Below are 25,522 nucleotides of genomic sequence, written 5' to 3'. Positions count from 1 at the left end.
ATTTGACAGCTTGGCGTGGCTGTGATTGATATTTATAACAATGTATCAAATGACAATGTGACAATATGGAAGACGTCGCTCGTAGTGATGAACCTATCGAGAATTATCAGCTTTACTGTTTAGCTGCAACATCATTATTTGGTCCACTCTCACTGCTCTCACAGCATTATTTGTGGCCCCAGCAGACAGCTCAAAAAGCCCATTGTACACTACCATCTCAGCTCTATACAGCAGATAGACACAGTTAGAGAACTGGTGAACGTAGTGGAGCATCTAGCTGAGCGATGTTTCCCTTAGGAGTTGGTAGACAGCAAAAACAGAGCTACAAGAGAGTGAATATTGGACTTACGCCTGGTGGTCCAAATTAATGTTGCATTGTAACTGCTGGTATGGCCAACAAAAATCTATTATTGCAGCTTTTCAAGCAACACCGCGCAAAGCCTACAGGTCCAATGAGTAAAAGAGTCTTTGGTCAAATATTGGATTTGGTTTGCCCAAGTGGGTCCTTGCACTGTTTCTAAATCTTATAATGGTAGGAGACGCATTCCATGACCATGGAAGAAACAGAAATGGCAAATCTAATCTGGTCGGGGAAAAGTCTGAACAAGTTTTTAACATGCAGCTCGTGGTTTACATAAAACAAAGATAACTTCTGGATCCTTTGCTCTAAAGAGCCTGAAGAGCTGACAGATACTCCCCACACACACGGCTCTGCTGCTGCTCTGTAATGAAACGCACAAGGTCTAGGCTGCCTACTGAAGCCAAAAATCACACTCAGTGTTCAATTAGGCTGACCTGAAGGTGGGTGTTAGGTGGGCACTCTGTCCTTAATTCACCACAAACCACGCCCTTGAATAAAATCTGAGCCAGACATCAGTCTGTGTGTGTGGGGCTCGCCCTGTTCTTCCCCTGCACTGTTCATCACCTCAGAGACCTTTACAGATCGATTGCAGAAAGCATTACACATAATCTCCTGTTTAATATGCTTGTCCTTAGCCTGAGGTTTAATTGGAATCTTTAGTAAAAACCTGCCAGTTATAAAATCTATCACTCTGTGCTAAACAAGGGCTGACCTGGAACCTGAGTGGATGAATAATTGAGGAGGAGAGGAGGGGTCTGAGCGCAGCAAGCACACTGCTCATAATTCCTCTCGATCACCAAACTCACTAAATTATCTACGAGAATACTCAGCGGCAAAAGCAGCTACTTATCATGTGATGCGACTTGTCGATGTTCAATTCCCTTATGCGTGCAGGGATGTTCTACATTCATGCTGATGTTTGCTTCTGTTTATTAGGAGCTATCAGAGGATATTCAGATCAGCAGCTTCATTGCTGGTTATGATTCTCCTCCTTATTCCCGTGTGCAGCCTCTTGAATAATGCATTCCACTGCTTAAAGGCAACTTCTATGTCCTCTTTAAGATGTGAACAGCCACCCTGTGACACTTCTGAAGAACGCTAGATGGAAAAAATTTAACTAATTCTAGAGAAAAGGGGCTGTTTTTACCCTCCTTTGAGTTCTTACCAAAACTCTGAGATTGCCTTTAGACAACGTCATAGTGTTTCTAATTATTTGGATGGATGTTCATCTTTATTGTTGGATGCAACCCGTATCAAATACAGGAATCGATGCACGTATTATACCAATGGATCTTGTGCTTACTATGTTTGCTAGACCTCTAGCCGACTTGGAAAGAATTTCAATATGAGCCTTTGGGATAGGACCCTCTCATGAGCAACCCTAAATGGTTGATAAATCATTTACTAATGCTTCATTTATAAGCCATTAACTGGATGACTTAATAATGGCTAAAATATATAGTTAACAATGACCAAGCTCAAAAGTACAGCTTCAAACTGGATAAAAAGTAAATTTAGGACAACCACAACGCTGCTGCAAAAACCTCTTGCAGTCCTTAATAAAGGCTAATGTGGCTCTCTCTTTCTAGTAAGACATCAAGTCATGAACTTCATAAAGAATGACTTCAAATCTTTTGAACTGAATGAAGTGATTTGGGATTCCCATCTCTACTGATAAATTAAAACCCAAAACTTGTTCTCAAACATGGTTTATAAGTTATAACTCATATATAAAGCATCAGTAAATAATTTTATTATTTTGACCATTAATAAAGCTATTAGTTAACTTAATAAACACCAGCTAGTACCAGCCAGCAGGTTAACAATGATATAAATATAATTTAACTTATTAACTTAAGCACTTGCATGTCTTTCCAAGACATATTCTGGAACTGAAGGCTTACTGCCATGGGTGCTAAAACTGACGGCGGCCCATGTCTAAGAATTGAAAAAAGAAAATACTTATTACATATTTTCAGTATTCACACAGAAGGGACAAAAACAGACCTATGAGGGGAATAATCAGAATTTTCAGACTGTGTCTGATCAAAGCTGCCTTTTAAAGCCAGCTCACAAATTATACTTCTCTCATTGTGGGAAAGACAGGCTTGCCCCCCAGGCTCCATCCTTAGTTGATATCTTCAAGAAAACTCAGATGAAAAACTTTTTTAATTTGGAGTTGGCGTGAAGAGCTTCATTAATATTGCACAAGTAAGTATAAAGTGGTGTATTAAAGTTTGCATGATTGCACATATAATATTCAAGACATTTATGACACGTGATGAAAATTTGTCCAACAAGCAGAATCAGAGTAAAGTGTGCTACCTGGTGGAGCGCGCTTGCATACTGGCTCAGTCCATGACCTTGCATTCATGCTCGCCTCTATCAGCCTATAGCAGCAGGCGGGACGCCAGAGAACAGAAACCGACTGTCAGCTGTAGACACAGTAGTACTCGTACAGCAGCCACACCAAAACAAAAACACCTTTCAATTCTCTCCTTCTTCCTTTCAGGGGATGACTGGCAGCCTGCCGGTCTTGAAATAAGAGAGGCTGAATGTGCTGACCCAGCACTCTCTAGGTAAATGGCTATCTGTCCTGCCAGCCTTGTCTGTGGAGGGAAGATTGAATGCTAGTGGACACTCTTGCTCTCTCTTACACACACACAAACACACTCCTTTGCAGACAAAACAATGCTCAGTACTGGGTCCTTGAGTATTCGCCGTGGATTATTGAGAAATGCAAATATAATCAGCTAAGTAGACATTTGTCCCCAAACTGTGTTTTTCTCAGACCTTTCTACAGGCACTGTCTGCCATTGTGATGCAAAAGAGTCCAAGCTGCATGACGAGTATATAAATTAGGGTTAGACCAATACAACAGTGTGCCGATATGACTGGTCTTTAAATTTAAAATCAGGTATCATTTTGTCATGTCATCTACTACCAATACAAATTTTTCTTCCTGATGAAAGCTAATATAATAAACATCAGTCTAATCCTCACTTTAATGAACCATTAGCTCATAATTATACCCACATATGTTGTTATTACAATGGCTTGTATTAGCTGGCTGACCGGAGCCATTATAACCATATGATGTGAAGGAATTTAAAAACCTTGTCTGTAAAGCATGCAGAGAAAGCTGCCTCAATCCAACATAAAGGACAGCCAACCCTAGGGCCCAGTTAGCACATGCAGAATTGCTGTGTTACAAGAGAAAAGGTCCATGTTGAAATAACCCTGATACTTTCGTCCCAGCTACAGTACTTGAATACTTGGGTAAACTTTACACTTTCTCTGAGCTAAAAACATGTGTTTGTGTAGTGTTGTGTTTATTATTTTTACAGATATTGCAATTGATTCACGATTACTGCAGGAATTATTATGTTTGCATCACCAATTTAACCTTCACTGAAAATTATATTGAATTCATGATGACGTGAAGTTTTTTTGGGGTCTGTACCAAACAAACAATTTATTCTTAAATCTGGAAAACAAGATTTGTTGGCTAGAGAATCTCTGCAGCACTACAGTACTTCATTATAAAGATGTTTTGTCACACATATTCCCTTAATCATTTGTGCCCTAGTTGTGTTTATGAGTGAGTTATTTCAAAAATAGGATTGGCTTCTACCCTTCTACCCTACTTCAACCCTGGTATCTGTGTCCAGGAGCATGATCGTCTGAATTCAGTTTCAGGAGATTTTCTAGTAAGACAAGAATGGGAGTCTGCAGTAACCACACTGTCCTTGACATATAAGAATCATAGAAGAACCAGAATTTCAATACCGCTTTACTAACAAAGGGAAATACTCAATGCAAAATCAACTTTCAAGTTTATGCTGTTAAACAACAGTGCTCTGCAAGTTTTAGTTTCATTTCAAAGTCACATCCCAAGGCCTCAGGGTAAATATGTGCAGACCACAATAGATAAAGAAGATGTCAGTCAGGCTCTGGACAGAGGACTGCAAAACTCCCACAGAAGCAAGGAGCTGAAAACATGAAATCAATAACTGTCCAGCACATCTTGAACTAAATTCCAGTTTAAAACTGGTAGACAAACTGTTGCATGAAGCAAGGAATAGAGCAATAGAGACTACAAAGACGGACCATCGACTGGGATATCAAAAGAAAGGTTAGGTGAAGCAGTTCCGCAGGTAACTGTCACTTACTCATATATATTCATTTATTCACTCACTTGTTAGCATAAATGTCAACAGCCATGACTGAATGGTAAGGCAAATACAGAGGTGGTTGCAGTCCCTCCAATAATCAAGACACAGTAAATGCTAGCTACAAACATCTTGCCTGCTCTGAAATCATTTAGACCCTCAGCTGTCCTCAGTGGTTACTACATCTTCCAATGCACGTCTTGTCAATACTTTTTCCATTATCAATTATGAATTAAAGCTTAATAGTAAATTAAAGCAGCACTTTAATGAGTTTGGGTGGCAAAATAGAGACTAAATTTGTTTGTAACAAATCTTGGCCTTATCAAGTTGATATGGCCTTACCAGTTGCCTCTTTACACATACAGCAGACACAGACTTAGCATTCCTTTTGGGACTTGTTTCTGGCCACCTGATAAATGTAAATCCAATATTCACTCTCCCTTCAGTTTCTTCTTGGTCTATCAACTCCTAAGAAATATAACTAGTTCACTGGTTAAACTGCTAAATGCGCCACTATGTTCACCAGCTAGTCACTAACACTGTCTGCCCTCAATTCGGTGCCAAGAAGGAAACATATATATTTATCTGAGCAGCTGAAAAAAGCTAAGTTGATGAGCAGTGATACAGACCCAGAACAGTAAATTTGCAAGTTTCAAAACCCAAACAGCGAGCTTAAAGATGCTAAAACACTACATAGAGCTGAGCAACCGCTTCTCCAGCACACATAGTCCTTTGAGCCATTGCTGATATAAACCTATTGATTGGTGCAGCTTTAATTGAATTGTCAGGCTATTACATTGAAGTACTGTATGGTGGTTGCTGCTTGCTACCCCAGTTCCAAGAAGCCTCATTGCCCTAATTCTCCAATATTCCATCAGATATATCAGATCATATTTCCCAGCAGAAACTTATATGGGAGACGTTACATAGACACTAATGTATAGTAATGTAAAGTATTTCTTGGTCCATGTATAACTTTATCAATCATAGTGATGCATATAGCAACTCCAAACTTATGATGCAGTAAGTTCTTTTATGGTATAAGATAAGATTTTTAGTTCTTAAGAAATTCAAAACGATTGTATTACATCTCCTTGCATCATTCTTGTCATCTTTGTGGTGTGGAAATTGTGAGACTTAGAGACACTGCAAATAAATATAACTTGGTAGCATGTTGCTGTAGTGGTTAGCTGTTAAATGGCCCTTGGTTAAAATCTCACTCGTGCTCCTGTCTTTAGTTGGCATGATCTAGCTGTGTGTCTGTGTGGGTTTCCCCTGGCTGCCCTGGTTTCCTCCTACACCAAAAGTCATGCATGTTTTGCTATAAGAACTACTCTTGACATTGCTATTGGCTTAGGCACTGAATTGGATTTCATCCCCTGGCAATGGAGAGCTGATCTCTACTCCTGAGAAGTTAGGGAGGGTCAAATGCAGAGGACGAATTCACCCATGGGGAGTCAAAAAAGTATAAGTTTTCCAACTGGCAACAGTTATCAGCCTTCAGCTCTGTCTGACCTTAATAAACAGCTCTGACACATGAATGATGGCACCACTGACAATTTGATGCAGTTTTAGATTTCGACTAGAAGCTCGCACACCCCTAGCTTTTGAAGAGGTATTGTAATAACCTTGAGAAGATGGTTAAACTGAGATTCTATCAAATAAGTATGAAGGATGACTCACTGGCAGACACCTGTGATTGATGCGTCGTGATAAAAAGCCTCGCTCTGAATCTGACATTGATCTTCACTCTGCTTCCTGCTCTCGACTTCTGCTCAAGTCTGTTCAGCTGGGTAAACAAAACAGATGGCTAATAACCTGTCGCCCACTTTAATCAATGTTCTCTCCAAGTCTGGCCAAGATACCCACGTCACATCAATACAAGAATCATGGGAGGTCGGAGGGGTGACCAAAGTGCAATACTGCCCACAGGGGGCACGAAGTGGAAAGACGGGAGGGACGAATACTGAGAGACAAAAAGTGGCTGGATGAAGTATTCTCCAGACAAATGAAGTACAACTTGCCTGGTCTCCTTCAAACAGAGTAAGTGTCCTTTGGGTGGTAGCTGTAGCTAAATCTTAATTTTAGTCCTAAAATAACAGCTTTTAATACTCAATAAATATTCAGTATTCATTCAGATCTGGATATTGACACTGATCTACCAATTGAATTTAAATCTATTCTTGATAAAAATTTGTTACATAAGATAAATACCAATACTGCATAAAGCACTTTCCAGAATAAGCTGGGACCTTGAATTACTTTTGTACTACAACTTAGCAGGACTGTTGTTTTCCTTTGAGCATAAAATAGCTTGAAATGCAAATTACAGTCTGAATTGCAAATATGTTTCCCAGTTATAAACTTGGGAACAAAAATGGGCAACCAAGGAAAACTGTCAAGGGCTGTGTGTGTTGGTACTGTACTGCAACTTAGATATGGACTGTCACTACCAAATGCTTCAACCAACTACAATGCATTTACATCCATGAGCAGTCTGCACAGACAGAGCAGAAACTGAAAGTCTGCGATTGTTGGATTTGAAGTCATGTAACATTGTTATAGAGTGACAAAGTCTGTGTAACAAGGACATCTTGGTGGGTGGATCACTTTACGACAGGCGGACGCTGTTCATTTCCTGTTTCCTATTTACAGTCAATGTTGGTTTCTTTTAAAGACCACGATTCTTCCCAAACCCCAACCTTGTAGGATTTTGTGGCATCTAGTGGTGAAGTTGCAGATTGCAACCAACTCACCTCACCCTCTCCTTACAAGTGTTCTGGACTACTGTTGAAACAGCATTTCAACATGGCGGGTATAAGAGGACCCACTCCCTCTGTTGATAAAAACGGCTCGTTCTCAGGTAGCAAAAACACAATGATTCTTATATTTAGGTGATTATACACTAATGAATTATTATTAAATTATTACTTTAACCATGACAAAGAAGATGCCCTGACCTTAAAATAGTCAACCAAGTCGTTTTGGTGCCTAAACCTAACCAAGCCTTAACCATTGCATAGTATCATAAAACAGTGATTTGTAACAGTTATGGCAATTACAGACAAGTTAAGTTGTTGGCCAGCAAACTTTCTGATTAAAAATAATCCTTCGGTGCATGTTGTAATGCCTTCATCAACATTAGATGTTTGGTTGTGAAGCTTTAACTGTACCATTTCAAATGTAACCACTCAAGTGCAAACATTGATCTCAGGATTTTAAGACTTTTATTGTGGATCAGTCAACTGAAAACCCAGAATTAATTGGAAAATTGTATTTTGTTTTTTTACCAGCCCTATCATTTGGTATTTAAGGATAACACAACTCCACTATGTTGAGACATGGTTGCCTTACTGTCAGTCTCCCTTCATGCTTTATATTCTAATGGGCCTAATGCTTAAAAGTGAGGGTGGCAAGACAAAGTACATATTGTACAGTGTGTTAGGTAGACTCATAGTCTGTCAGGGTCTGTCAAGTACAGTTTCAGTCTTTCAGTTTTTCCCTTTTTTTCAAAACCTGGCAGAGTTGTCAGATAGAATTATAGGTATATGGTGTTGAACTGACAAATTACATGAATTTGAAGGATTTTAGGTCCTGCGAGATTGCAAAACACTCTACTGAAGTACTACTGCCATATGAAAGCCCTGTGACTCAAACTCAAACATTTTCTGTTTTACACTTGAATTGGTTACAGAATTGAAAAGCTGACACGGTCCATTACTTGCACTTAGGTTTCAGAAAATTAATTTAAAATCAAAATATATTCTTTAATTTGCATGGTTATCAATCTGAGAGTGAGGCTATTTTACTTCCCCAAAAATTGAAAGAAAAACAATTTGAAGGAACAATATCTTTGACAGCACATACTTGCAGCCACACACACACACACACACACACACACACACACACACACACACACACACACACACACACTGTGACTTTCTGCAAAACTTCTGAAGCAAGAAATTCACAGATATAATTATATGAATTAGATGAATGGCTCGCCCTTAATTCTGCACTGAACACCGCTCAAAGGCAAAAACAGAACAAATCAGTACTAATAGAGTGCTGCCGTTTCCCTCGTTCACCAATCATATAAATGACAACATTTAATGTGCTGAAGCCATGTACTTTCCATCCAGGCATTAAATATTCATACAAACACAACAAACCCACACTGGACAGGAGTTGTTGAAAAATGGATAATCACCCCAAACCATGAAATATGAAAAATATGAAAGTATAATAAGCATGAATTATGAATGTGTGCATGACCAGCAATGATAAAGGAATAAATTATGTACATGAGCCAACATATAGAGGTGGATGCCTTGCTGAGCTCATTCATCTTCCATGTTCCTACGGAAAACAGGCCACGGTCCTGATGCACGTGAAATGTCACATAGCCCATCCAGATCGGAGCCAGCACTATGTGGCAGTTATAACTACCAGCCAAAGGCCACAGAATAAGCACACAAAGCTTGTTGGTTCCTTCAAAGGCATGGAGATGACTACAAAAACACAGTTACTGTGGGAACAAAAAAAAGAATATTTTATTCCATTTAGACAAAGATGATTGATTTACTTGAATGTTGTGTGGACAATACACTATACTACTGAATGAGAAAAGTTGTTCCCACGAAAGAAGAACTGAAAACTAAATGATTTTGTTTCTTAATCCAAACTAACATACTGTATTAGGCATTTAGCAGAGGTGGCACACTGAGTTACTCTTCAAGACAACATTACATTACACAGAAAGCAGAGGAGAACGATATGAGAGAGGAGGACAGGATTCAAGGAGACAGATTTAGTATGTTGAGCGTCTTTCCTGACACTTTCCATGTTCTTACATTTTAATTGTCAAACAGGCCTTAAAGGTTAGATTGTCTGGTATCTGAGGCACAATCTGCATGCACAGGCAGCACTAGGGTGGGGCTAGATGGGGCCATAACCACACCAAGAATTACAATAGCTCCACTGTAGCCCAACCAAGAAATTACCAGACATCTGACATGCAAACTCCCATCTGATTTTCTTTTTCTTCGGCTGTTTGTTTGCATGTACTTTATTGCTCGTACGGGCTTTCCTGATAAATTCACCGTGCACTGCCTGCCGAGAAACAAATAGCAAGCACAACAAACAGTCGGCGACTAACACTCGGATCAGAGGTGAGCACTTTGTGGCTAAAAAGCTAGATATTTCCCTTAGGAGCTAACAGAGTGTGAACATTCTGACAAGTGGACACAATATCAGTCAAGGTGAATGCTAATGTTACTTCCAATTTGCTGAATGTGTAAAAAGCAACTGTTTGCTAACACATTGGCCATACCAGTCAATGCAGGTTTAAGTAAACTGTTATTCAGTACTCCTTGGTATGCTAGCAGAGTGACAACAGATGTATTGTTTCATCAGCCTCGTCAAGAGGAACCAGAAAATAAAAGTGTTAAGACCTGTGGAAAAATGGATAGACCTGTGCACATGTGCCTGACCAAGCTGACAAAGAAGGCTGACGGGGTCCGCCAGTATCAGTCCCATCCACTAGCACTAGAGTCTCTACTACCTTCTGACTGCAGGTACAGATACCCAAAAATAAGATCCAACCCGGTACAGCATTGATTTATTCCCATAATAACAGGATGAAAATAAGAGGTGGTATTGGTGAGGTTCAACGTATGTATTGATTATTTTAGCGTATGCAATTTAGATATTCATTTATTCACGTTATGTATTTATTTATTCATTACCTTAACTGGGAAAGATGTTGTTGTTGCTGTTTTGACCTGTCCTTGTGTCTACCTACCTGTACTATGTGCTGTAACACAAATTGCCTCTCTGAGGGTGATAAAGTTCTGTAAACTATACTAAAAAACCCAAGTAAAAAAAAGGCCAGCAGCACTAGATTAGGACATGGGAGGGTTTGTGGGAGTTGAGGACAAGCACACCATACAAGATAATGGTAGTTGGACTGAATGTTCTATTGGTAGTCTGCTTGCTGCTCATTCTCTGGAGTAGTGTGTCTATTTCCAGACTACAGTCCAGTCTGACGATATGATGTGAATATAAATTAGGGTTACATAAACATTGATCCTTGAAAAGTGGAACTTCCTGATGAAATCTATCTCTGTGTTTTAGCCAGCATCGCTGATGGTAAATCTTTCTCAGAGTAGAAGCTAAACATGAACACTTCAAACTGAGAAGGATTTCTTCAATAAGTGAGAATGTTAAACATTAAATATTAAAATGTGAATGTAATAAATATGAATTACGAACGTAGTTTCGGAGTGTTACGGAATTAAGTGAGGACACTAAGCAGCGCAGGAAAGTGATGAAGACTGCCCTGTCCCGCTTCACACCCATCCATGTACATTTGGTATTGTGTTCATGGGGCTGTAGCTGCGATGAGGGTGCATCGATCACAGAAAAATGTCAAATGTGTCATCGAGACAGTGTTTGAGTTATCCAATTTGCGTTGTTTGTTTACCTATTTGGAAATTATAATAGCAGCATGAAGCCCGTCTTGGCTGCGAGGACGTGGAGGCGGATGGATGGACGGCTGCACAAATTCTGCCGATTGAAGACCTCATTTTGCAAGAATAAACATTTACCCGTTTACAGCTTCCAAAAAACACTCAATAAACATCTGTCACATTTATCAGGTGTTCTCAAAACCTTTAAAAAACAATGCTGTCATTTCATTGATACACAGAAGTGGATGACAGTGCTGTACAATCTGCTGATAACACATTATTATAAGCTAATAATACTTTTTGAGCTCGGTAGCTTAGCTTAGCTCAAAGGCTGGAAATAAGGGGAAACAGCTAGCCTGGCTCTGTCCGAAGGTAACAAAGTCTACCTACCAGCACTTCTAATGCTAACCAATTAACATGTTATATCTTGTTTCTTCAATCCCTACAAAAAACACGGGTTAAAAACAGCCAGCCTAGCTATTTCCCCCCTTTTTTTTAGCTAAGCTAAGCTAACTGGCTCCTGGCTGTAGTTTCAGGTTTATCCTGCAAAGTGCTAATAGATCTTCTCATCTAACTTGTCAGGTTCCCAATCACATGTAGTGCGAACACCCCTATCTAGCACCAGTGTTTGTTTGTCCCTAGGGTGACCAGACGTCCCAGATTTTCGGGGACAGTCCCCGATTTGGCCGACCTGTCCCCGGTTAAAGCTGTCCCCGATTTGAATGGGGGAGAAAAAAAGTTGCGTATGGATGCACACTCCAGTTATTATGGTTAAACCAGTTTAACTAACGTGCTGACGTTACGTGCGCGGTAAATGGCTTGTGTCGACCGGCTGGTCTCTTTTTGTTTGCTTTTTTTTATAAAACACACGCGCGCTGCTCCCGCTGTGCTGCGGCACATCCACGCCAGAACAGCAGAGCGCTCCTCTGCTCGTCTGTGCAGCTGCAGGTGAGTGAGTATAAATAATAATAAGAAGAAGAAGAATCAGAGTCGAATCAGAATCCAAGTTCTTCATATTGGTTAACAGTTTGGAAGGGTTAAGGGTAACTTCTTATTGGCTACTCATTTGCTTTGTCAAAATACATTAACATGTAATTGCCCCTGTTATTCATTTCATAACGATAACGATTAACGATTTTGACCACCGCGCTAAAAAATGTCCCCGATTTTCATTTTGGAAATCTGGTCACCTTACTTCTAGGCCACTGTATAAACACGGTAGTTCAATATGGCGGACTTCATGGAAGGCGACCCGTAGTGTCTGTAGATAAAACGGCTCATTCTAAGGTAGAAAAAACATAACGATCCTTATTGTCAGGTGATTAATGACAACATACCTATGAATATTCTATCAAAATCTGTATTGAAAAAGGTATTGTTCAGGAATCAGTATCAAAGTATCAAGGTATCGGTACTGGTACTGGTACTGGTACTGGTACTTAAAATATTTGAAAGATTCCCAGCCCTACTCCTGAGTTTAGGGTGACTAAGACGTCTCTGCCAAAATTATAGTTGGCTCCTTGTGAAAAGACAACATAGCTACAGTTTGGACAAGCCTTGAAAACAATCAGTGAAACTCACAGGCTGCCAGAGGCTAAAATAAGGGTGGTGTCAAAAACATTGTTTATAAGCTAAATAAAATGCTTGACTAATGGTGGGCAGCAATGACTCACTGGTATAGAGACAAAATCAGGGTTGCTCTCAGGCTAAACAGTAAATGACCAGAAGCACTGACTTATTCACCCTCAAACACAGTCCAACTCCGTCAAGACTGCTTTTGTTATGTGTGAAAGATACTGTTAATAGGAAGCTGCCAAATTAAATTAAACACTTGATTTAGGTTTGTCTCCGTTTTATTCCGATCCAGCTCCAACTAGTTTCATTCTGTGTAAACGCTGCCCTGTGGGAGAGAGTTATTCTATTTTCTGGGTGAAATTCCCACATGATTTATTCTCTTTGTGTACAATTAAAGCATAGAGTGTGCAGATATGCTGTAAAAAGAACTACAGCCTGCTACCAAGGAACAACAGAAATATATATAATCCCAGCTATGTTGTGACAGTGCACCATTTCACGCCCACATTTCCCTTTTTCTGTTACGCAACATGTGCTAATGCAAACCACTTTATGGCGAGAGCTTCCCACTCTCTGTTGAGAGACACAAATAAGAGTGAAGACAATAACTTGAAGAAATCAGAGGCTTTTATTGTCCATGGATTTCATATTGCTCCACAGAAATAACTGTCTCTTCTTATCTCTGTTGTATACTGTCAAGCAAGTACAAGGTCGCAATAAAACACCTGAAAAACTCTACAAAAAACTGAAAAAGGTTGATGTATCTTTTCCTGCGCTGCCCATCTTGACACTACTACACTTTCAAAAGATTATAAAAAAGCATTTATACCATTATTTATAAAATAATACTGGCTCTTACTATAGCCCTGAAATGTACCTAAGGATAGCAGCAATACTTAACATCAAACTGACACTGTGGGTGTAGAAAAGCCCTCTGCTTATTATTTCCCAGTGTTAAAGCAGAGCGCTAAAGCAGAGTTCAGAGGAAAAGACTATTTTCTTGCAGTCTTGCCTTCCTCCGAGTGTGACAGTCATTTCCCTAATAGCATTTTTAAAGCCCCGATACACCACTGTTGCACAGAGCCCCACGCACCATATCAACATAGCCCTATCCAATAAATTGTCCACATTTAACACAAACTGTATATTCTTTTGGCGTCCATGCCGACCAGCGGTTGGTGCAGAGAGAGCACAGTGCACTATTGGAAGCTTTAAGGACATGGTGAAGTATTATATACTTCTGTTTTCTCTTTTTGTCAAACATTCAGATATTTTCGATGACTCATGCTGCACTCAGAGACATACATTCATCCAGTTAAACAGCACCCAGCTAACCCTATCCATTAGTTTATATAAAATTGCACATCATTAGGTAGCTATATAATGGCTCTGTTGTGTGGATATTTTTGGCAAAGCATTGTGTGCATTTCCCAGAGAACACTGTTATGGTCTAATAATTTCATCCTCATCCTCATCCTCATCCTCTGCTGAGGAAGTATAGCAGCATATGACTGCAATTTCACTGGCACTTAAAAAATCCAATCTGTAATTCCAGGAAACTTGACGTCCATGCAAGTATATACCCACAATGCTTTGTGTGGTTTTGAGTAGGCTTACTTTTTGGAACTGAAAGGACGCCTAAATGTTATCATGAATTAACTCTTAACTCTTCTAACTAACTAAATTACTATTAGGATTTTTTTAAAGTATGTATGTGTGTAAAAGGTTGCTGGTGAGTGTGAGTCCAGAAACATATAACAAACTAGCTAGCTAATCAGGTTAGCTCTTTGTTTTAAGGGAATGAACAGCATTTATTTTCTTTGACTGTACAATTCTAAAGTCATACACTGTAAAAGAGCTTCAGTTATTAAATGAAAATCAGCATTTTGTTTTCTGAAAATATATACAGTAGACCTGTTTTGGCAAGTTTTACTGATAAAGATCTATGGCAAGGAAGCTGGCCAATCTAGCTAGCAGCTGCTGGGTTGCTGTTTTAGGGGCTCTTCAGTATGTTATTTTCTTAAACCATAATCATTTTGAGACGTATTCACATTCATCATTACACAGCTTATGAGAGAAAGTGAAAATTGGCATTTTGTGTGCTTCTGAACCGTTAAATGAAAAACTAGACCTGTTTTAAACAAGCTTTACTAAACTGAACACACCTGTTACAGCCTCAAAAAAGACAGTGAGGACGAAGATGACAATTATATTGTAGTTACTGACGGTCATTGACCAATACCTCCTTCCTCAAGCTCCTCACTCTACTGAGGTTATTCACCTGCCGGGATGACATCACAGTAAGGTCACCTGTGTTAGCGCTACCACCCAATTCTTACACATTCCAAGCTTGTGTGTGTGTGTGTGTGTGTGTGGGCTGTGTGTGTGTGTGTGTGTTTTTTTTTTTTTTTTTGGCTTTCACTTTAAGCACACTATGAGCTGAGCTGTGGGATTTGTCCCCTCTGTCCACACCTGAACCGGACACTGACCAGGTCACCAGAGGAACAGAAGCAGATCAGAGCAGACTGAAGCAGGCATCTCACCCTCAGCACACAGAGAAAGAGAGGAAAGAGAGAGGCAGTGGGCATACATCCAGTCCCTAGCTTCACTCTACTGTTTGTATAGAGCCATTCATTTCCTTATTAGGATCAGTGCTGGGGCTGAAAGGAAGCTACAGGAGCTCTCTGTGTTATTGGTGTCAGTGTCAGAGGATTTGAAAAGATGCTGAACAAGGAGCTCAATGCTATTTGTTTAAGTATAGACGGGGGACAGGCACAGAGGGACTAAGGCTGAAAAAGAATGTCAATACTGCTCAAGAACATTTTAAAGTTGTCTTGTAAACTTTTCTGTGCCTACTCATTCGCCAAGCACTGCTACTATGTGGACGACAGAGTGTGGTTTGCTAAATGGCAGCTGAAAGCCAACACCGAGCAACTTAATCTGCGGACTGGAGTGTTTGGCAGGGCTATGTGCTGTTGGCGTAAAAGTGTCTGGTGAGATTGCAGCATGAAAACTGCTACCAGAGGGACATCAATCAAGGCATGAATTATAAAGGAGCCTCTCATTATCGCTGCCAACATGAAAACAAAAAGGAAAAAAATCGATGCATGACAGAGAATCCATGAATGATCACTACGTGCAGAGTGAAACGTTTTATGCCGGCCAGCAAAAAAACAAGAAGCTCTAAAAAGCGTGCAACAATTAGAGAAAAGCCTGTGGTTGAAAAAATAAAAACAGCCGACTATCACAGAGGGAGCTGCTGATACCGAAACAATGAGTGGCTTCCGTTGCTGCGAGGAGTGGCCTCACAACTCATGAGTGCAGGTGGGGGAGAGAAGTGAGAGTGTTGTGCAGGGCGCGATAACGAAGCAATCGCATGAGTGATCAAACGCCGAGTACACAGCAGTTTCAGGCATGAGTGGACCACCCCAAAACAACAACATTACATTTCCACTACAAATCACTGCTGACTTTGGGATTTGTTGTAAACTGTATTCTGGCTCTAGTATTAGCCAACAAGGCCACCTGATGTTGCTGCAGCATCGGATGTTGATGTTGCTGCAAATCAGTGCATGATTTCACAGAGAAGCTTGCTGCAGACGAGAGAGCCTGCTCTGATTATAAATCAACAACCTTATTAATGAGGTGAGAGGACGTTTATTGGCACACTGAGGAGAAGAACAACAGAGCATGCATCTGATTCAGCTATGATGGATACACTGTATGTTACTGTAAGATGACTGTAATTCAAAATGAGCCATGTCATTTGTGACCATTTACAACAAATCGTGTACTTTACATTACTCATGATGCTTTCAATTAAGCGTTTAAAGTGTTTTTTCTTTTATTTTGGAATTTTTCTATGTCGTAGAGACTTGCTTTTGTTTTGAAAGTTGCTTGATAAAGGCAATCCATAAGAGTTCCATTCTGGTCTATGGTTGCATGAAAGTCTAGCTGAAAGTGCGTATTCATGGTGGCAAGCCCTGATGTCTGGACTGAGAGCCAAATCCCAAATGAATTGAACTACAGTTCAGTCTTGCCAGATAATAAAACAGGAAAAACAAAAAGAAAAAATAGGTTTCTGTTTGTCAGTTAACTCTGAAATCTGTAATGTCGGAACTTCCCCGACCGCACATGAACACACCACAGAATTTTAAAAAGACCTTTCTAATAAATCCGTTGCTCCACCTGCACATCATGTAACCAAAATAATATCTAACAAGAGTTCAAATGATTAGTAAATGAGTCAATCGGACAAGAACTAATCATCTGATAATCTATCAGAAAAAAACAAATACAAATACTTGCTGCTTTCAAATGTGAGGATTTACTACTGTTCTTGTCCTATGTCACTGAGTTTTGGACTGTTGGTTAGACAAAATAATTATCTGAAGACACTACCGTGAACCCTGGGATCTCGTGGTTGGCATTTTTCAGCAGTTTCTGTTTTACACTCTAAATGGTTAGTTAATTGATTAAGAAAAAATAATTGGCAAATTAATTGACGAAAATAATAAGCATTAGTTTAATGGATTTTAAGTTTTAAATCTGTATTAAATGAATAGAAGCCTGGGACTGCTTGTAAGATACAAAAGTACATGTCTAATAGTATAAAACATGGTGTGCTTTGATAATAGCCAATAGCAGAGGTTTTCAAACTGCAAGGCACGTCCCTCTGTGGAGGGAGAGTCCATAATTCCACTTAGAAGTCATACACAAAAGATGGTCCTTATAACAGTAGAAGAAAATCCTTTTTTTCAGTTTTCAACGTAATCCAGAATCAGTTGTCTGTACATCGATGGATATGTGTATACACACTTTGTTGTAAACTGGTCAAATTACCCAAGCAGCAACCTCAGTGGCTGCAACCAATACTGAAAAAAACTGCAGTCCCTTGAACGGCCACTTGAGGCTGGCTACAGAAGTGAGTTAACGTCCATAAGGCCTAATGCCCATCTTCACAGCAAACATGTTTACAGCCTGGTACAAAATACAGTATCGGTTTCTATAGCTAAATTCCCCGTTCATGACAACTGTACAGGGGTCAAAATTATGCATAATTAGGCCATGGCTTCATTTGGCCTGCCCCAGCTCCACCCACCCTCAACGTATTTGCCCATTTTTGCATTAGCCTCCGGAGTCAGGACTGCCAAGATGGCGTCGGCCAGAGCTGACCACACTAAGCCTCACGATGGCTCTTCAAAAACATATGGGTGAAAAAATAAAGTATGATCCTTTAAACCCTGCTTCCACAGCCAAGTATGGAATGGTCAACATGACTAATAACATGTTGAACTCTGACAAAAGAAACCACTTAAAGAAGATCTGTAGATATTTTTCACAGATGATCTGATAATATGAGCCTTTGTGGGGATTTGAAGAAAGAATGAGTGTGTACTCAACTTGTATGTTTTAGCCACGTAGTCCAGATTGCCTGGCTGTGTGTACAGTACAGTTGATTCTTCACTAGGCTGCAAACACATCAACAAGCAAGTCGGTGCAACAAACCAAAATGCACAAACCACGCCACAAAACACACAAGGCATGTGTCACGTGCGTCCACAGATCATAACTGAGTAGTGTAAACACACACACACTAAGTGTTAGTGTACAAAGAGTGGCATAATGAGTGCGGCTGTGCCTGGATCTGCCTTCCAACCTGTCTGACCAGTTTAGAAGCCACACGACAGGCCCAAAGGGACTGGGAGTAGTCTACGTGTCTACTCCTCCACACAGATCACTGCAACACACAAAGCCGACACGACCCTCGACAAACACATTTCTCATTACCGAGAAGTGCTGTCCAACAAGCAGCCAGCCAGCCACAGTCTGCATGCAGACTACACCCACCTGCTTCACTGGGCATTGTACACAATCATATTTTAGTCTAATTACCAGTGAAATATAATGCAGAGGTCAGAGTGTAGCCACCTTCCTCAGTGGAGCTGAATTCTTGTTAACCACACATCAGCAGCAACCATTTTTAATCACAGTACAGTTGCCATGGGACCATCGTCCTCAGAAAGCAGATTCAGCCTGAGAAACTTTACTACTGTATCCCTGCGACATGCAACTTCATCATGTTATAAAAATACATTTGTGCAAATCAACTGGATTTTCCTCAGTAGCAGCAGCAGTAAGCAGGGTATTGTTGTGAATTTTTACACTTTTTTAGAAACTCTAATCTCTCCTAATCCTCTTTTTAGATCTTGTTTTATGAATTTATAAATAGTTTGCACTAAGATCGACCTTAGCACAGACTATTTGTCCTCAGTTCACCAGCTTTCTACAATGTGCAAAACTCAGGCAATCACACTCTAATCATCAGGGAAGTGAACACAGATCAACAATGGAATTAGCCTTCCTCCACAACTGTTGAATTGCAAGGGCTCTAATTAATTATTGCCAAGTGTGAAGTGGCCAAAAGAAAACAATGGTTGCTGGCTTGCTTTGTTGGAAGAGGCCAAAATAGCTGGAGAAAAGTATTTCCACTGCAGACCACAATGAAGGCAGGATAAACAGCCCGAGAAGAAGTGGCAACTGTTCACTTTCACCGGCACGAGCCAACTCTGCTTGAAATGTGAATTTACTGTGAGGAGGCAAAAAATGAGCAGCATTATGGGTATCGTTGCACCAGATCAAAGCCAGACAACAACATGATGAGTCTCATCCTTGAGAAGCAGGGGATTTGTTCAAAGAAGGGCGGCAGTGGAGAGGGAGCGAGGGAGACGAGTGTAGGTATGCAAAGGAAGGGGGAAAAGGAAAAAAAACATGGAGAACCTGCTGACTCACTGTAATCATTGGGCTGAGGCTCGCTGAGCTGCTGCTGCTCAGGGTAAAGCTCGCTGCCTCCCCTTCAGAAGGACAAAGTGATGCTTCCCATCAACTGTGAAGAGCTATATGACTGAAGGTGGGGGAATAGAATGGTGAAATAAAACTGTCTGACGGCATGAAATAGCTCCTCTTTCTCTCCTCTTACATCCGAGTGCAGAGAGAATGATGCAATCTGAGGAAGGCAATAAATCGCCCATAGCTGTGTGAGTAAAAACCAAAGCTAAAAATAAAGCTCTGATCAGACAGACGGAAACAGGATTGCAACTGGCTTGGGGAGAGACCCTCCATAGAAGGAGGAACTACAAATAACTGCGGAAAGTGAAGCCTGGAAACCCCGGCCACACGATTAAAGATCACGCAGTGAAACAATATGATGTTCAAGTCTGCACCATAACAAGATTTAGACAGAACTGCAGTGCATGCAGCTTCCTGATGAGGCTTAATTCAATTCCCATAAAACAAAAGCAAGCAGCCACTGTGATTACTGTTGCTGGATCTAGTTGCGGTACTGTTGTGTTATCCACTTTTGGTTATTCCAAAGAAAGCTGATAAAAGAGCATGTAAAACAGAGATTTAGGTCTAAGATTAGGCCTCTGTGCATATCGGGTAAACAAACACAAAGCTGCAGTGCGCTGTGCCATTGTAGTACTGCAATTACAGCTGTATCAGCCAGCAGTCAATAACACAGTGCTGCTCATCAGCTATCAGGTATCAAGTGTGTAAACAATGTTTGATTTGCATATGGAAAGTTGTAAGTATTCATCTTAACACAGAATTCTATGTTTGAGTAACCAAGTTAGCTGACAAAACCTCTCAACATGCTCTTGTAGATGAAGGTCAGTTTACTCGGCCATGATAACAGCTGTGTAATGTCATCTGTGGCTCTGGAGAAGCTTTCTACAGTCTGAAAATATTTTACCATTATTTTTTTTATCAGTCTCTCACACATCACTCAACTGTATGGTTTTGTAAGAGTGAATCACTTGAGTATCCCTTTAAGAGTTCACTCTTGGTTTATTTGGCAAGCCCTGTGTTTACTGGTGGTAACAGCAGCAACAGAAGTGTTTCAAAAAAACGGGTTCTTTTCAAAATGGAAAAATTGAGTTGAAGAGGATTCATTATGTTGTTCAGTATGTATTTTAATAAAGACTAGAAGAAGACAACCCTGTCGTATGGCAAATCTGAACTCATGATCGTCTGACGTCTTCCAGAATACGCACACGCACCAGTTTTGTCTTCCGTATCACATCTAGTACATGGCATGCATTGTTTCCTGTGAATCCCTTTTGTCTTCATGCAATTTGAATGCTGCACAGGTAAGGCGGACTCCGCCATTATTAGCAAGGCAACAACAGAATGCAAACACAATAAATGGTTACTGGTGTAAATATAAATAGTATCAAATGATTTACTGACGATGCTAAGGATTAAAAAATGGAGGGTTAAAACTGGACTTTAGTTAAGGTTAGGGAAAGGGTGGTGTTAGACATGTAGCTGTAATGGATACAGTTAGGGTTAAGAACTAGGTTGGTGTCAATAAGAGCTCAAAAAGTACAAATGCATGTGTCTCTGTGTATGCATGTGTAATTGGTCACTGGAGTTCAGCAGGCAGAAAGATACATGACCACACTCAAACTACAAAAACATGGCAGGTCAAAGAACACTGAGCTGGGCCAACAGCAATGATAGTCAAGTGCAGGAGAGAGAGAGAGAGACACACACACACACACACACACACACACACACACACACACACACGACCTGATGGTAACATCAAGGTGACTCCACACTATTATGCAGCATTCCACGCCTGAGCCAAGAGCTAGGAAGTACACAAAATAAACGATGACTCAAGTAAGATGGCCACCTGAAAATATCCTCCCTTTGTGACAGTGTTTCATACAGAGGAGCCGCTATAACTGCTCTCTTCTTCCAACAGAGAAGTCAATAAGAAATGCTTGAGTTAACTTGCAAGTGCGAGGAATGATTGCCTCCAATGAGACACAGAAGAGAGGAGGGCTGCTTCAGCCTCCCTGGATGCCTCATACATGCTCATTTGAATTGCAAATGGGGGTAGGCAGCATGCTGGGCTGTGAAATCCCAGCAGCACCCTCGGGCATCTCAACTCACGCACAAACACCAACATGTACACACTACAGTAGTAGCGAGACTTTGTGCTCACACGCTACAGTGAAAGGAAAAAGACACACAGAATCTTTGAGTTTGGTTTACTTCAGATGTGTCTGAACTCATCACAAATTCATGCCGGGGCACTGATGAGCAAACAGTAAAGGTGCTGGTGCTGAGATGAGGTAATGGCTCCCTGGCAGTTAAGGAGGGGGGGGGGGAAGCATCAGGTGACACAGAAGGAGGCTGGCTGGCAGGCTGGCACAGCAGGCACAGGAGTGTGTCCGATGTTAACGACATGGATGCTGTGTGACAGCGGGTCTGCTAGCTGAGGCTGACAGTGCGCACGGCCTGGAGGAAGAGTGTGACGAAGTATCATAAGCCCACCTGTACAGCAACAGGGAGCAGGCCACAAGACTGTAGAGGAACTTGGTCTGACATACACAAATTCAAGGACAGGACAAGCCATTACAAGAAATATAATGTAATAAGACGTCTTAAGACACAAACAAAAGAGCTTTTGGGAAGACAATTTCCTGGAAATGTCATTTTGCAAAGCTCATTTTATTGCAATAGGCTCAAAGATCATCTAACTGTAAATGTGACACAGACATAGAGACATTCAAGTTAGAAATATAAAAGTCCAAGCAAAGCATCCTGAAAGTGAAGCCAGTCCGAATAGTGCTGAAACATTCCTCCCAAATACTGTATGTAATTCTACAAAACCGGTGAAAGCCAGAGGGCCAAAGGTGAGCCCATTTCCATACACGGACCTGCCTGAGCATGCAGGCACACTCAGGCCCAGTGCTGCTTCACCTCTGTAGCCAAAATGTCTCCACATCATTCAGCATTTACACATCACTGGCATATTATTACACTAAAGGGCCAAAATCTGTGCTCTTCATTTAGGTTTTGTTTTTGAAGGCAAACACTTTGTGAGGGTAAAACCAGACGTGTTGATGAGAGACGGTGTGACAATGGCAACACCTCAATGTGTATGTGCATCTGTCAGTGTGGCTGTTGCATAATTAGCAATGGGTGTTAACCGAGTTAAGCCAACTGCAGATCCAGTATGCCCTGACAGGCTGAGACACAAACAGCTGATCTCTGAAGCCAAAAGCAACTTTGAAGGACATGAAAAATGAGAAAACATGAGAGTCAGAGCCCAGCTGTGGGTGAGAACATCATGTGTAAAGTGGCTGTCCAGAGCAGCAGAGGGGTTGTGTGTGTGTGTGTGGGGGGGGTCCTTGAGGGGTCTGGTTGCAGGTCTGCAGGCTGGATGTCAACACTGACTGGGCCAGTGGGCACAAAACGACGCTACAACTTGCTTCTGCTCCATTCCTACAATAATACCCCCGCCCCGGTAGAGGACGGCAAGCAAGCGGGCAAAGTCCACGCGCGTTATGAAATGATGGTTGGTTTTTTTTTAACAGCTGCAGCTTTAATAAAAAAAAAAAACCTTTTCACTGCAGCAGCTAAAAGCACAAAGAATGTCTGAGAAAGCGCCGTAATCATTGGCGAATTACGCGTAAAAAAGGACAAAGACACGGGAAAGATCTCGCAAACGTTAAAGCCTGACATTCAACAAATCGTTTACCACAACCTTGCCCGAGCTTCTAAACGACATGAGAGAACTGGCAGTGGGGGGGAAAAAACGGAATATTTAAACATACCCTCCTGTCAGACAGTCATCCAGGGGAGAACCATGGATGGTGCGCACCGGGGGAGGTCAATCCTGCTCCTGCCGCCGCTCCGCGTTTATTCCCCGGTTTAAGGGACAGGGAGTGTGTCGGTGTTTTGCCGGTGAAAAGCCTAATGAGAGAAGGAGGAGGAGGAGGAGAGAGAAAGAGGGAGGGACACACTGTCAGATGCAGGGAGGCAGGAGGGAGGAAGGCATACACACACACACACACACACGCATACAGTCAGGCAGGCTGTGTGTTCAGGGGGAATGCGTAAAAGCCAAACAACGCTTGTGTCGCTCCTGCAAATATATCCCTCTCTGTCAACAAGTATTAAATCTCAATAAACATGCGGAAACACTCCAACAAGGTGACATAACCCCTTACTGTCTCCGCAGCAGCTGCATTCATGTACGTGTCAGGGGGGTTGACAGTATGAGAGATAAACAGCATTAACATGTATTGGGATTACATGTTTCATTTTGAGGTAGAGTCCCTCTCTTGCTTTTTTACTAAAATATTTAAAGCTCCAGCAGTACATCAGAGGAGCTGCTGTTATTTCTTGGGGTGTCGTCAGGGAGGCACAGTCCCTTTGATTGCATCACTTTAGGTCCACTGCTGACAACACTCAGCCCTTAACTCCCTCACCTTTGCATACAGAGATGATGGAATTTATTAGCACAAAGGGCAGCGCGCCCTGAGTCACCCACTGTTGTAAACAAAAATAATGGGAATGCGCCCATGGAAAGCAATAATACGGTATCAGTTCCCCCATTGTGCCTGGTAAATTAACAAGGTATTATTTTGAAAGGCAAGCTGTGTTTGATGTAATTAATCTCTGATGAGGGGGTGATGTTGTTGATTTGATTAATCACTGACAGTCACTAACAAAAGCAGGGCCAGCATGCTGCAGTTCAGATATATTATGGCAATACAGGGATATTACCATCAGCCTATATACAGAATATACAAGGTCACTACTAACTAGACACTGTAAGCGCTCTGCTGTAGGACAAAATAATTGTCTCAAATGTTTTGTGCCAAGGCTGGATTAACAAAGGGGCAAAGGGCAACTGCCCCATGGCGCCGAGGCTCCCAAAAGCTCCAGGTTTAATGTGTGCTAGCTGGTTTGTGCTAATTTGATTGAACATTTATTTGGGAATATGTACCAATGTCATGTGAACATTGAGTGATACACTCCACTATATAACACTGCCTGACTCACAGTTGACCGTTCGAAAAAATGAACAAGCTGCAGTAGAACCACAAATATCCTCTTTTTTGTTCCACACATTCTTCTTTCTTGTCAAAATCTGGCGCCTACATTACCCACAATGCAACTAGACCCCTGTTAAACTCGAGATTCAAGTGTGTTATACTGGTATGCACAGCTCCTACTCTTGCCACAAAAGGCTTTATTCAACCTTTGTCGACATATGCATTAGTCCGCAATCAGACTTTGATGTGTAATGTTCCCCTTTAAAAATAGATTTCATTACCTAATCTTAAAGTCCTCTCTTGGGTCTCCGTGGCAAAATCTAGATTTAAGACCCTCATTATTTCAGATTTGTGCTTTGCATATTCTTAAATGAATTTGTTTAAAGCATAGACTGTATAAAACATGGACGTAGAATCTCTGTGACCTCACCCGTAGGTTTCTGAAGCTCAGTGTGGTCGGCTCTGGCCGTCACCATCTTGGCAGTCCTGACTCCGCCAGCTTCCAGCAGCTAATCAAGGGCAAAGATGTCAAGCACGGTGGGAGCTGAGGCGGGCTGAATAAAGAGTGGGGTACTTAGCAGCTAAAGAACCAGATAATAATAAGGATCAGAGCACCATATTTGTACCCTGAGGCCCCCAAGCCGGTTAATCCTGCCATGTTTATTAGTCTTTATAACTTCTGGGTTATATGCTCATAGATGGGTGACAAATTGAAGGAAAGACAAACATGTTAGTAAGCATCTGTATATTTATATTGCTTTCCCAAGGCTGCATCATTGAGACCTTTTCACTGATAGAGTTACAGATGAAATTAACTATGTCATTGCCATTTACAAAAAGGTATCCAGTTATCAGATCTCAACATGAAAGCATTACTGTATGGCTCCGTTCAGGTTTCTGCTTTATGGGTGTCAAGGCCCACTTGTGTTTGACTTGGAGTTTGACACCTGTGTTACTGATTGCACTTCTGCCTCAAGGATATACAGTACAAGCTAGAATTCAAAAGCCACATGTGTTTAAGTGGCTGTATTCCTGCTTTTCTCACAAAGCACCATGCTATATAAGCCAACAAAAATGAAAGTA

The 25,522-nt window shown here is 41.1% G+C and overlaps 1 protein-coding gene across 12 annotated transcripts in view; it reads right to left on the bottom strand.

Annotated features, from left to right (window-relative positions):
• LOC127372612 (band 4.1-like protein 1) overlaps positions 1 to 23,425 on the bottom strand; it is an 80,745-nt gene extending 57,320 nt beyond the window's left edge. For 3 of the 12 annotated variants that reach the window (XM_051416528.1, XM_051416525.1, XM_051416523.1), the window contains exon 1: positions 23,213 to 23,422. The gene's annotated coding sequence lies outside the window, so the exon portion shown is untranslated. Of the gene's footprint in view, positions 1 to 23,212 lie in introns of all 12 variants that reach the window. The other 9 variants (XM_051416533.1, XM_051416530.1, XM_051416524.1 and 6 more) reach the window with 8 other exon arrangements.
• Between the last annotated feature and the right edge of the window lie 2,097 nt (positions 23,426 to 25,522).

Source organism: Dicentrarchus labrax, unplaced genomic scaffold (genome assembly GCF_905237075.1).
Source record: "Dicentrarchus labrax unplaced genomic scaffold, dlabrax2021, whole genome shotgun sequence".
In the NCBI taxonomy this organism is placed as follows: domain Eukaryota; kingdom Metazoa; phylum Chordata; class Actinopteri; family Moronidae; genus Dicentrarchus; species Dicentrarchus labrax.
The sequence above is the reverse complement of the archived record's forward strand: the minus strand, read 5'-3'. Positions and strand labels throughout refer to the sequence as shown.